Source organism: Lepisosteus platostomus, chromosome 25, assembly GCF_059453375.1.
Source record: "Lepisosteus platostomus isolate fLepPlt1 chromosome 25, fLepPlt1.hap1, whole genome shotgun sequence".
Classification (NCBI taxonomy): Eukaryota; Metazoa; Chordata; class Actinopteri; order Semionotiformes; family Lepisosteidae; genus Lepisosteus; species Lepisosteus platostomus.
In genome coordinates this window covers 4,544,099-4,553,769 of record NC_142635.1, presented here as the reverse complement: position 1 = coordinate 4,553,769, position 9,671 = coordinate 4,544,099, and the positions used below count along the sequence as shown (strand labels likewise).

Genomic DNA, 9,671 nt, shown 5'->3' with positions numbered 1-9,671 from the left:
ATGGTGGCTAGGCTAAAAGAAACCGGGGTGAAAATGCGACTTTCACCCTTCGCCAGTTACCTAATTCTCTACATGTAAGTCTGCTGTACCCAGAAGTGATGGTGGCCCCACTCCCTCTAGTGGCTAAGCAGATGAAATGAATATGGTCACAACTGCAGGCACAATGTTAAATTGTATTGAATGATGTGAGCATGCATATTTATGCACATGCACATCATATTTCTAGCATTTTGCAAAATGTTAAATTTCTGTAAAGGACACATCTCTAAAGTCTTATTAAACCTGCATTCGTTTTACAGATTTTTCATTAAAGGAATTTGCTTCCTGTTCTATGTGATACATGCTCCATCTCGCACACATACAGTACAACCACCCCCTTTGTCAGGGTGTATAACTGCTGATAGCTGATATCCAAGGCTGTACCTGGGGGTGCCTGTAGTTTTTAATGGGGGAGCAACATATTAAGATAAAAACGGAAGAACTGAACCCCCAAATCCATCAACTCCTGTCCGTTTTTTTTTTGCAGTTATAGGAGGGTGCATAAAACTACGCAAGTGGCTGTATTACTAGGATTAAAGATGAAGAATATTACAGTAAAGTGTACCACATAATCCTTGCTCATTCCTTCCAGTACATGTGGCACAGCCTACTCAGAGTCAAGCCACACAGTAGGTATTGGCAAGATCTAACCATGGGACTGCAAGCTCTCCTTAATTTTGAATTGCACTTTCAGTGATCTTAGAAATGATGCTAGCTTGTTCCAGGCGACCAGACACATCCAAAACACCACCCTTCTGTGCAAATGTGTCCATAGAATTTTTGTTCCACATGAACCTAGTCAATCTACCAAAATTGCAAAAGAAATGTTACCTTCCACATGTGAAAATGAAATGTTTTGGAAGTTCTGCTCTTTTGGTATGAAGCACCTGTGGTGTCATACAGGGTGTGTTTGGCAGAGAGGAGGAGCTATGAAGCCATAGGAACGACAGAGAACTAGGTGTTACTATTCGACCACAGCTGAAGAGCGTTTGGAAACTAAGGAGGTTCAGATGGAGGTATGATTACAAGGCCAGGCTGAAAACTTCCCTGGGAGAGTTCAGGCCAGGAAGACAGATCAGAGTTAGTGGATGTCAGGTCTGCCGTTAACATGCTGTCACAATCGTAAACCCCCTCCTCTTAAGGATGCTCCAGCCCTCCCTTGTTTAGTGTTTATCTCCTGCACCTGCCTCTGGCTCTATAAAAACCAGACCTTCCTGCCAATCTGGGCTCAGCTTTGGGAGATGGACGCCCGGAGGCCCGCCTAGTCCAGGAGTGGTACAGGCTTCACAACGGCGTCCTGACCATCTGGGTCCGGGACTGGGAGGATCTGGTCTCGTTACCCCCCCCCTCCTTTTATTCCCCCAACCCTTCGCCGGATCCTGCTCCAGCTCTTAACTCTTTTTTTGTCTTTGTCAGGATGGATCACCCGGCTCTGGACTTTGGCTTCACTCTGGATATTCTTACGGACTCCCTTGGACTTGTTTGCCTCGGACTCACCCCCCCCTGAACACCAGCGTCCCTTGGACACGCCCCCTGTTTTTCTTCCAGCCCCTATCCTTGCCGTTTTCCCCGTGTTTTCTCACTCCTCTCCGGATGGGGTCCTGACAAAAGGCTTCAGGACACATGCAGGCTGAGGCTGTGTCTAATAACAACAGCAAAGAGCAGGCCTGCCAGATGTGAGAGCAGACTAGTGGGGGCAGTTAAAGAAACCCTGGGAGCAGACTGTGGAGAAGAACATCAAAGGAAACCCAGAAAGATCTGAGTGAAAAGGGAATTCCAGAGGGAATATATTTGAATATATTTTGTATTTCAGTACGTTGCATTAGAGTTGAAAATTATGCAAATAAGTAGTTACTGCAGTTAACCAGTTAGAAAAAAACAGTAGGTTGCAGTAATACAGTGTGAACGTTTTTGGCACTCCAACAATGATGTGCAAGAAAGATGTGATTATTTAAAGAGAGAGCAGCCTGTTGAGTGTGAGAACAGGGCTGAGGAGTAAGTCTGCTACGAATGAAAGTGAGAGTGAGTTAAAGCACCATTGAGAGGTGGAGTTAGTTAGCGGTGCTGTCCGGGCACAGGAAAGGGGCACTGCGTGTGCACAGCCTAGAACGTGAGAGGGAGGCATCTGAGAGGTTGTGTGGGTTTGATCATGAGCGAGTCAGGTCTCAGCCTGGGAGTGAGGTGCTGGAGGCTTGGTGTAGTGAGTGAGTCGAGTTTGGGGGTGAGAGTGAGACGCCGGCGACTCTGAGTTGCGTGAGACCCAGCCCGGCGGTAATGGGAGATGACGTCAGTGGCTGGAGGCAGACCTGGACTTGGTTATGAGAGGACCAATGGCTACGGTGAGGGAGCAAGAGTCTTCATGAGTCATCCAGGAGAAGGAGGCTCCAGCTCAGGAAGGGAGCAGGAGGCTCCTGGAGGGGCGAGGAGGAGGTGGACTGCTAGAGAAATCAAGGAGTTTCATTGAGGTGCAAGGACGGCCTTGAAGAGTAGTAGCCTTGGCTGTTGCTGTGCCTGCCCACAAGCTGGGGGTCCACACATCTTGGTGTAGCCGTATGTGTGCCACATGTCCTGGCTGCCCCAGAGAGGGGTCTGTGATTGGATTGTATATGGATAAGAAAAAATAAGGACAGCTGACAATTGGAGGAAAGTGCATTTAAATGAGTGCACAGTACTTGTGAGCCTTGTACAGGATGCCGTTTGGCCCTGGTGCTGATCCTGCTCTAGATCTTTTAAGGAAATTCTTCATCTCCCGCCAGGAAGGTTCTGACTGTTCCAAACAAACGGTGGGTTCATCTGGTTTGGGTGTAGCCATCGCCTCCAGCTCCTCCTCATGTCTGGGGTCACTGTGGGTTCTTACAAACCTTCTTTCACCTCCTTTTTTTTTTTTTGGAAAATCCAGCTTTCCTGATCTTTTATCCTGATATCTAATGCTTAGGATATGGATTAAAATGGAGAGTTGGGGTGGCACCGAGGTTAAGAAATTCGACTTTATTTGAATATATTTTGTATTTCAGTACATTGCATTAGAGTTGAAAAATATGCAAATAAGTAGTGCTCATTACTGCAGTTAAACAGTTAGAGCATTACATTAGGTTGCAGTAATACAGTGTGAACGCTTTTGGCACTTTGACATGAGCAAAGGGAAACGTGAAAGGATGTCATGGGAAAGTGCATTAAAAAATGTTTAAACAAAGGGTTGTGATAGAATGGCACTGGTGAGCATGTTCTTGTAACTTCTTAAATAAGCACATCAGCTACCTGCCTCGTCATCCTGTGACCACGCCCACATGAATGACATCCCTCGCAGGCCACGCCCCGCGCACCTGTCCGCTGGGCTCTGTGAGAGAGGAGGGAGCTGAGTGAGTTTGCTCCGCGTCTTTTCATGACTACTTTTATTTTTCCTTTATTTTAATGCAGATAAGTTTTAATTCGTATTATGATGTAGTCTAAAACTTGGAGGAGAAAGGGGGAGAAATATGTCTTTTCTTTTCAAACGCTTTTCTCTTTTTTAACGGGCCACTTGTGTTACACAAACAGCGTGAGTATTTCTTTTATATCGGGGGAAAAAGCTCTGTTGTAGCAGTAAAGTCACTGCTGTATTGGCAGAATGAAAACGTCGTTATCTCAAACTTTATCAAACACTTTTCAAACAAATTCGCTCACAAACTGAAGCGTGCCCATTTATCCAAACCGAAAATAGCTTATCTTGAATTATAAGGTGTTTTTTTTATTGTATGGTAGGGGATTATATTCTTATATTCGTGGTAGAAGTTAAAATACCTCTTAGTTTCAATTGTCTTTAAATTCTAAATTATGCTGGTTTGTGTTTTCAATGTAGTATCTTCGGGCGCGACATGATTCGCACTAAATAATGAGTGTAAAAGAAAGTAGAAACATTGTATTCATTTCTTCACACGTTCTTGTGTTTCCAGTTGTGTGTCTTGCGGAAGGACATGCTTGGCCCAGCTGATAACTTCACTATGTAAGTATAAAGCTTTTTATTCGTTTACACGAATGTACTATACCTCGCGAAAATTGTTGTTAGAAAAGGCAATGCTCTCTTATCAAAAGAAGACTTAAACTAGGAGAAATTGGATTTCTTCGCGGTAGAAATTCTGACTCGAGAACATTCTAGATCTGTTGTTTATTGAAATCAGTTTCTGCTAAAACTGCACCCACTTGAGCTTTGTATACGCACAGTACAGATTCATTTGAAAACGTTTTGGTTTCCACATTTCATCGCAACAGCAGAGTTCATAAAGACTTCGGTTGTGTTCACGTGTTAACTGAGTTTCAGAAAACATATGCTATTTAAAATGGAAATCCCAAAAAAAAAGCATTAGAATATGTTAGTTTCCATCCAATCGATACCCATGTATCTATATTGATTGTGTTGTGCGTTTGGTAGTTTGCACACTTTAAATTTAAACCTAAGTGCTTTGATATTCCGTTGAACAGGAACATTTCTCGTTACACGAGGCTAAGGGTTAATTCCAACTTGAATTCCTCTTAAACTGTTTCATCTTCTGGACGTGTCAGTACATACGGAAGCTCGATCTAACTAGCTGGTATAAATGCGAGATGCTGTTTGGAACAGAAAGCACAACTAATACTGATTTCTGTTCTTTTGCAGGAAAGGCAACGAAGTTCCCGATTTAACTCTGGTCGCTGCCTCAACAGATCCCTCGGAGAAACAGTAACGTGCTGTATGTTTCTGTGCTTTTCCATGTGCTTGCATGCAAATGTTTTTGTACTCTGTTTACTTGTAAAAACCTTTTTGCGTTAATGTAGCCTTGCTTTGACGCTTTGTAATTTAAAATGTGTTCATTTTCACTTCGAGTCTGTGCAACGCTGGTACTTGAATGCTTTGTTTTGTATGCAATTTTCGTTCAATAAATTGTTTATTGGATTTTGAAGTGTTTTGTTCTTTCTGTTCTTGTGCAGAGTTCAGTATCCCCTTGGTCCTGAAAACCCCCGGTGTTGGTGAGTTTTTTGGCGGAGAGACTTTACTAACAGTTTCTGAGGAACGCTGCGAAGGGCTGTTTTTTCCTTGTTGTCACTGACCGCAAGGGGACACCCTATCGCTTTGTGACTTGGAAACTGCAGAGGCTACCCCCTTGTTAAGTCTGTCCAGATTTTCCCGCCAAAAAACTTAGTATATACCGGGGTTCTTTCAGGGCGTGGTCTCCTCCCATCAATCAAACCGAGCCCCGTCTACTCCTCTTTTTGGAGAGAGGGGCTGGGCGATTGACTGCAGCTCTAGCCAAGCCCACTCACTCCCAGCAGGAGGGGAAGGCAGGTTGGTGATGGCCTAGGTCCCTGCAGAGAGGCAGGTGTCCTGGTGTGGACTTAGTAAGAAGTCTGTCAGTTACAAGCTGTGACTGATAGGCTGAGTCCGCCCTGGGTGCCTCCTCTCTCTCGGGCCAAAGCCACCTCCAGCCCGCCTTCCTCTCAGCTGGGAGTGAGGGGGCTTGGCTAGAGCTATCCTCCCTTCTCCTCCCCTAGGGGCTGTACCTGGGCTCACTGCTAGGGACCCTAACCCCCCAGAGACTATCTAAAAAGGCGGGAAAATCTGGAGCGACTTAAAAAGGGGGTAGCCCCCGCAGTTCCCAAGTCACGATGCGATAGGGTGTCCCCTTGCGGCCGTGGCGCAAGGTACAAAACACCCATCTCATCGTTTCTCGGAAACTGTTTGTGCTCTCTCCAGATTTTGCAGCCAAAAACTTACAGCAGTGAGACACCAGGCCAGAGTAAACCCTCCCAACACACCTTAAAAAATAGAAGACAATTCAGAAAATGAAATCAACAGTTTTTATTGCAGAATACTTAGCACAAACAGTAGCAGCAGTCAGCAGGAAACACGAAAAACTTCAAAACATCAAGTGAAAGATACATCACTGAATCGGTACATTACAGATCAAGCCACTGGTGTCCAAAATGAAATGTAAGGAAAAGCACACACTGTCAAGAATAACTTGCCAACGCACAAGGAGTTTCTGGAGTGGAGCTGGGAAAGAGATCGTCGGAGCGCCGAGGAGCAGGAGCCGCAGAACTGAAGGCAAAAGAAAAGAAACATCAAGTTAACAAGATACCGGATTTGCACGATCGATTCGCTTGACTTTCTGAAGTCGATTAACTTTTTAAATAGGCTGAAAAAAGAAACCAATGTTTTTATTAAATGAGAAATCACAGATACATCTCAGCCTCACTACTCCAATATTTTGAAAATTCGTTCAGCCACAGAAATGCAATGCTACTTATAAATTTACAGCGTGTATCATATTCGTGTTAACTCCCTGCTTTGAAAACCGTCGTTAAAAGTTTCAGTATTATCCGTCTTTACTGAATGGATTCAATTGACGAAGAATCTGCGACTTAGAGTTTCCTATCTCTATTCAACAGAAGCACAACGAAACGAAAAGAAGCTTGGTATAAACACGTTCTGGTGTTAAAATGCAGGGAAGTAGGTGTTGTCTTACGGAGTTACACAAATATAAGCGGTATAGCGAAAGGTAGCATTACTTACCCTGTGGCAAAACAACTTTCATAACCGCAGGCGCGTTCTTGAAATCCTTTGTCACCTGGAGAAATTAAATAAAACGCATCAGTCAATTCAGTATTTTCAAAACTGTATAATTTCGGAGCGGAAAGCTTTATTACACCTCGAATCCGCAAAGAAGAGATCCAACAGAAACTGACTTCATAAAGCAAACGTTTGAAGCTTTACTACAGTATTAGAGACACCAAATAAAAAATACAGAATTAAAATAATTAAATGAAAGATCTAATATATACAGATATATTACCGATCAAGCCACTGGAGTCCAAAATGAAATGTAAGGAAAAGCAGACACTGTCAAGAATAACTTGCCAACGCACAAGGAGTTGCTGGAGCGGAGCTGGAGAGGAGATCGTCGGAGCGCCGAGGAGCAGGAGCCGCAGAACTGAAGGCAAAAGAAAAAAACATCAAGTTAACAAGATATCGGATTTGTAGAATCGATGTGCTTGAAGTCTAACTTTTTAAATAAGTAGAAATATACAACCCCGCTCAAATTCACTAAGAAAACAGTCCCACTATTCCAATATTTAGAAAATACTTTCGGCCACATAGACATTCAATGCTTCAAATACATTTAAGAGAAAGTACCACTTACCGCGGGTATCATAGTCGATAAAACTCCTTGCTTTGAAAAGCATCGTTAACATGTTAGTGTTATCCATCTTTACTCAATGCATTCAATAGATGAAGATACAGCGCCCTAGAGTTTTTATTTCTATTCAACAAAAACACAACGAAACTAAAAAGAAGTTAGAATATTTGTATAAACTCGTTCTGGTTTTAAAATGCCGGCAATACGTGTTGTCTTATCGAGTTACAAAAAAAAAATAGTATGGCAAAAGGTAGGAATATCACTTACCTTCAAAAAACACTTTTTATCACCGGAGACCCCTTCTTTAAATCCTTTTGTCACCTGGAGAAAAAAATAACCAAACGAATTAGTAAATTTCATGTTAATATTTTAGAGGTTTGGAGTGGAAAGGGTTATAGCCCATATCCGCAAAGAAGATATATCACACAACAATTTACTTTATAAAGGAATTGTTTGGTGGTAAACTACAGCCTTACATACCTAGAAGTTCCATATATTGAAAAATACTTCAATGAAAGATAGTATAAGAACGCTTAATTGCAGATTTTAAAACGTCCACAGCACGCCCAAGCGGAGAGAACATTAATTTCGGCGTCCTTAAACACAAATTAAACCGAAATACATACAATTAAAATGTAGCAACATGCATAAACTACCTTTACTCAACGTGATATTTGCATTTTTTAACTTAAAATAAGAAAATTAGAAATAAAACGCAAACGCACCTAACGCCGCAGAAACTCGTCCCGCCGCCATCTTGCCGAGCGCACCTGTGGAACAGGTGGACGGGGCGTGTCCGCTGAGGAAGGTCACTCTGGAGGCGGGCTCGGCTCCTGAAGGACAGCTGGGGATTCAGTTACAAGGGTTCAACACTGACGTTACTGAACAATAGACATTTCTACTCACCAAAAAATGCATAAAGTATATAACGGCTAACGATTTTCAGGCAAACTGACTGGTACAGCGACATTCACCTACGAGTTTGTTCATCGGGAACGTTTCGCTTGTGGTCAGTTGACCGAATCAAGAGAAACGTGCTGGAGAGAGACCCCTGTCGCTCCTAGTTAGGACTGCACCTCTCTTTCACTGCTGATGCCACACCTGTCCTGAAGGTGTCACAGTGGTATAAGGGGCTGCTTTTTAGAATTGAGTCAACAACTAATCATTTATAAAGGACCTAAACCACCCAATTTACCCTGTTTTGGAAGGCCCCGAAAATGGAGCCCCCCAAAACGGCCGGCGTGGTAGAGGACAGCCACTTCTACAAACTCACCCCGACAGCGAGAGAGCTACACCCGGGGATAAGATCTCACACTGACGGAGAGGCTCGGGGCTCGAGTTTAACTCACTCTGATCTCTGAAAGTCGCTCTGCTTTCTGAACTTTAGAAGTGTCCGATGGTTCAGCCCGCGGAGCCACCAGGCCGGCCATACAGCACACTGGGCATGTAACTCTCTTATTCAGTCTGAAGCCACGTCCCAGTTCCGACACCAGACACTTCCCCCTTTGCTCCCGTTTCAACCATCAAGGCTACTGAGACGCCTTTATACAGTAATGCGATTTTCTAGCTTTTTTTTTTTTGCGACTGGACAGTTGGAGGAGCCTGTATGTCATGCGTCGTGAAGTCTGAGAGGCTTAAATGTTATTTTCATTGAAAAAAATTAAACTTCTTTAATTATTCTAAAGATAACTTAAAAAAAACTAATTAAGCGATTAAATTCATCTTAATGTTTTCTACCCCAGCTGGTGTCTGGGCAGAGTATCCCTTTAGATCCTTTATATCCGTAATCGTCACGACACGCTATTTTTATATTTGAAAGCGATATTTTTATATGTGGGCGTTTCAAAGGGCTCCACACCGAAGTTTAATCCTTCAGATAAAAAAATTAAAAACTCAAAAGCAGTGCATGTACATAGAATGAAAATTGGGTATGCATAGAAAACAGAATTGTGATAAAGATGTAATAAATAGTTTTGCCATCAGTGAGTGATGCATCACATCGCTCCATATTATTACTGTTAGAGATGCTGTCATTTAATATACTATTAGAAACGAAAGTTACTGTTGTCGAGGGCAGAGTGTTCAGACTGCTGACTCTGAACTAGTGGAAACAGTGTGGGTCGGGTATTTAGAGGTTTTGTATTACTCATAATTGCCGGTTTTAAGAGATGCAAATTAATTTTGAACAATTTAAAAAACCCTTTAAAATTATACATAGTGTTATACACTGTAAACACAGTGAAAAGCGTTGGGAAACTAAAGTGAATTAGTGATATGCAGTAATAACAGATGATATTGAGTATCAGACACCAACAGTATGATTCCTACTGCTTGATTCAAACTTAAAAGACAGGAAGGCTGAAACACTGGCGCAAGGTTGACGCTAGTTTGTAACCTTTTACTATTCGTGATCTCAATCCCTGGGCATGAACAAAGTGAAATGACAATAACTCGTAAAATGTTCAATTAAGGTCTCTATAA

At 42.7% G+C, this 9,671-nt stretch overlaps 1 long non-coding RNA gene across 2 annotated transcripts; it reads right to left on the bottom strand.

The window, feature by feature from the left end:
• Positions 1-5,838: 5,838 nt before the first annotated feature.
• Positions 5,839-8,389, bottom strand: LOC148640822 (uncharacterized). Of its 2 annotated transcripts, none has more exons than XR_015929954.1 (5): positions 7,916-8,389; positions 7,458-7,511; positions 6,846-6,983; positions 6,566-6,620; positions 5,839-6,091 (listed from the first exon to the last, which is right to left on the bottom strand). It is a non-coding gene; the product is annotated as an uncharacterized LOC148640822 (long non-coding RNA). The 2 variants fall into 2 exon arrangements; XR_015929955.1 differs by having other exon boundaries at positions 6,919-6,983.
• Positions 8,390-9,671: the final 1,282 nt, after the last annotated feature.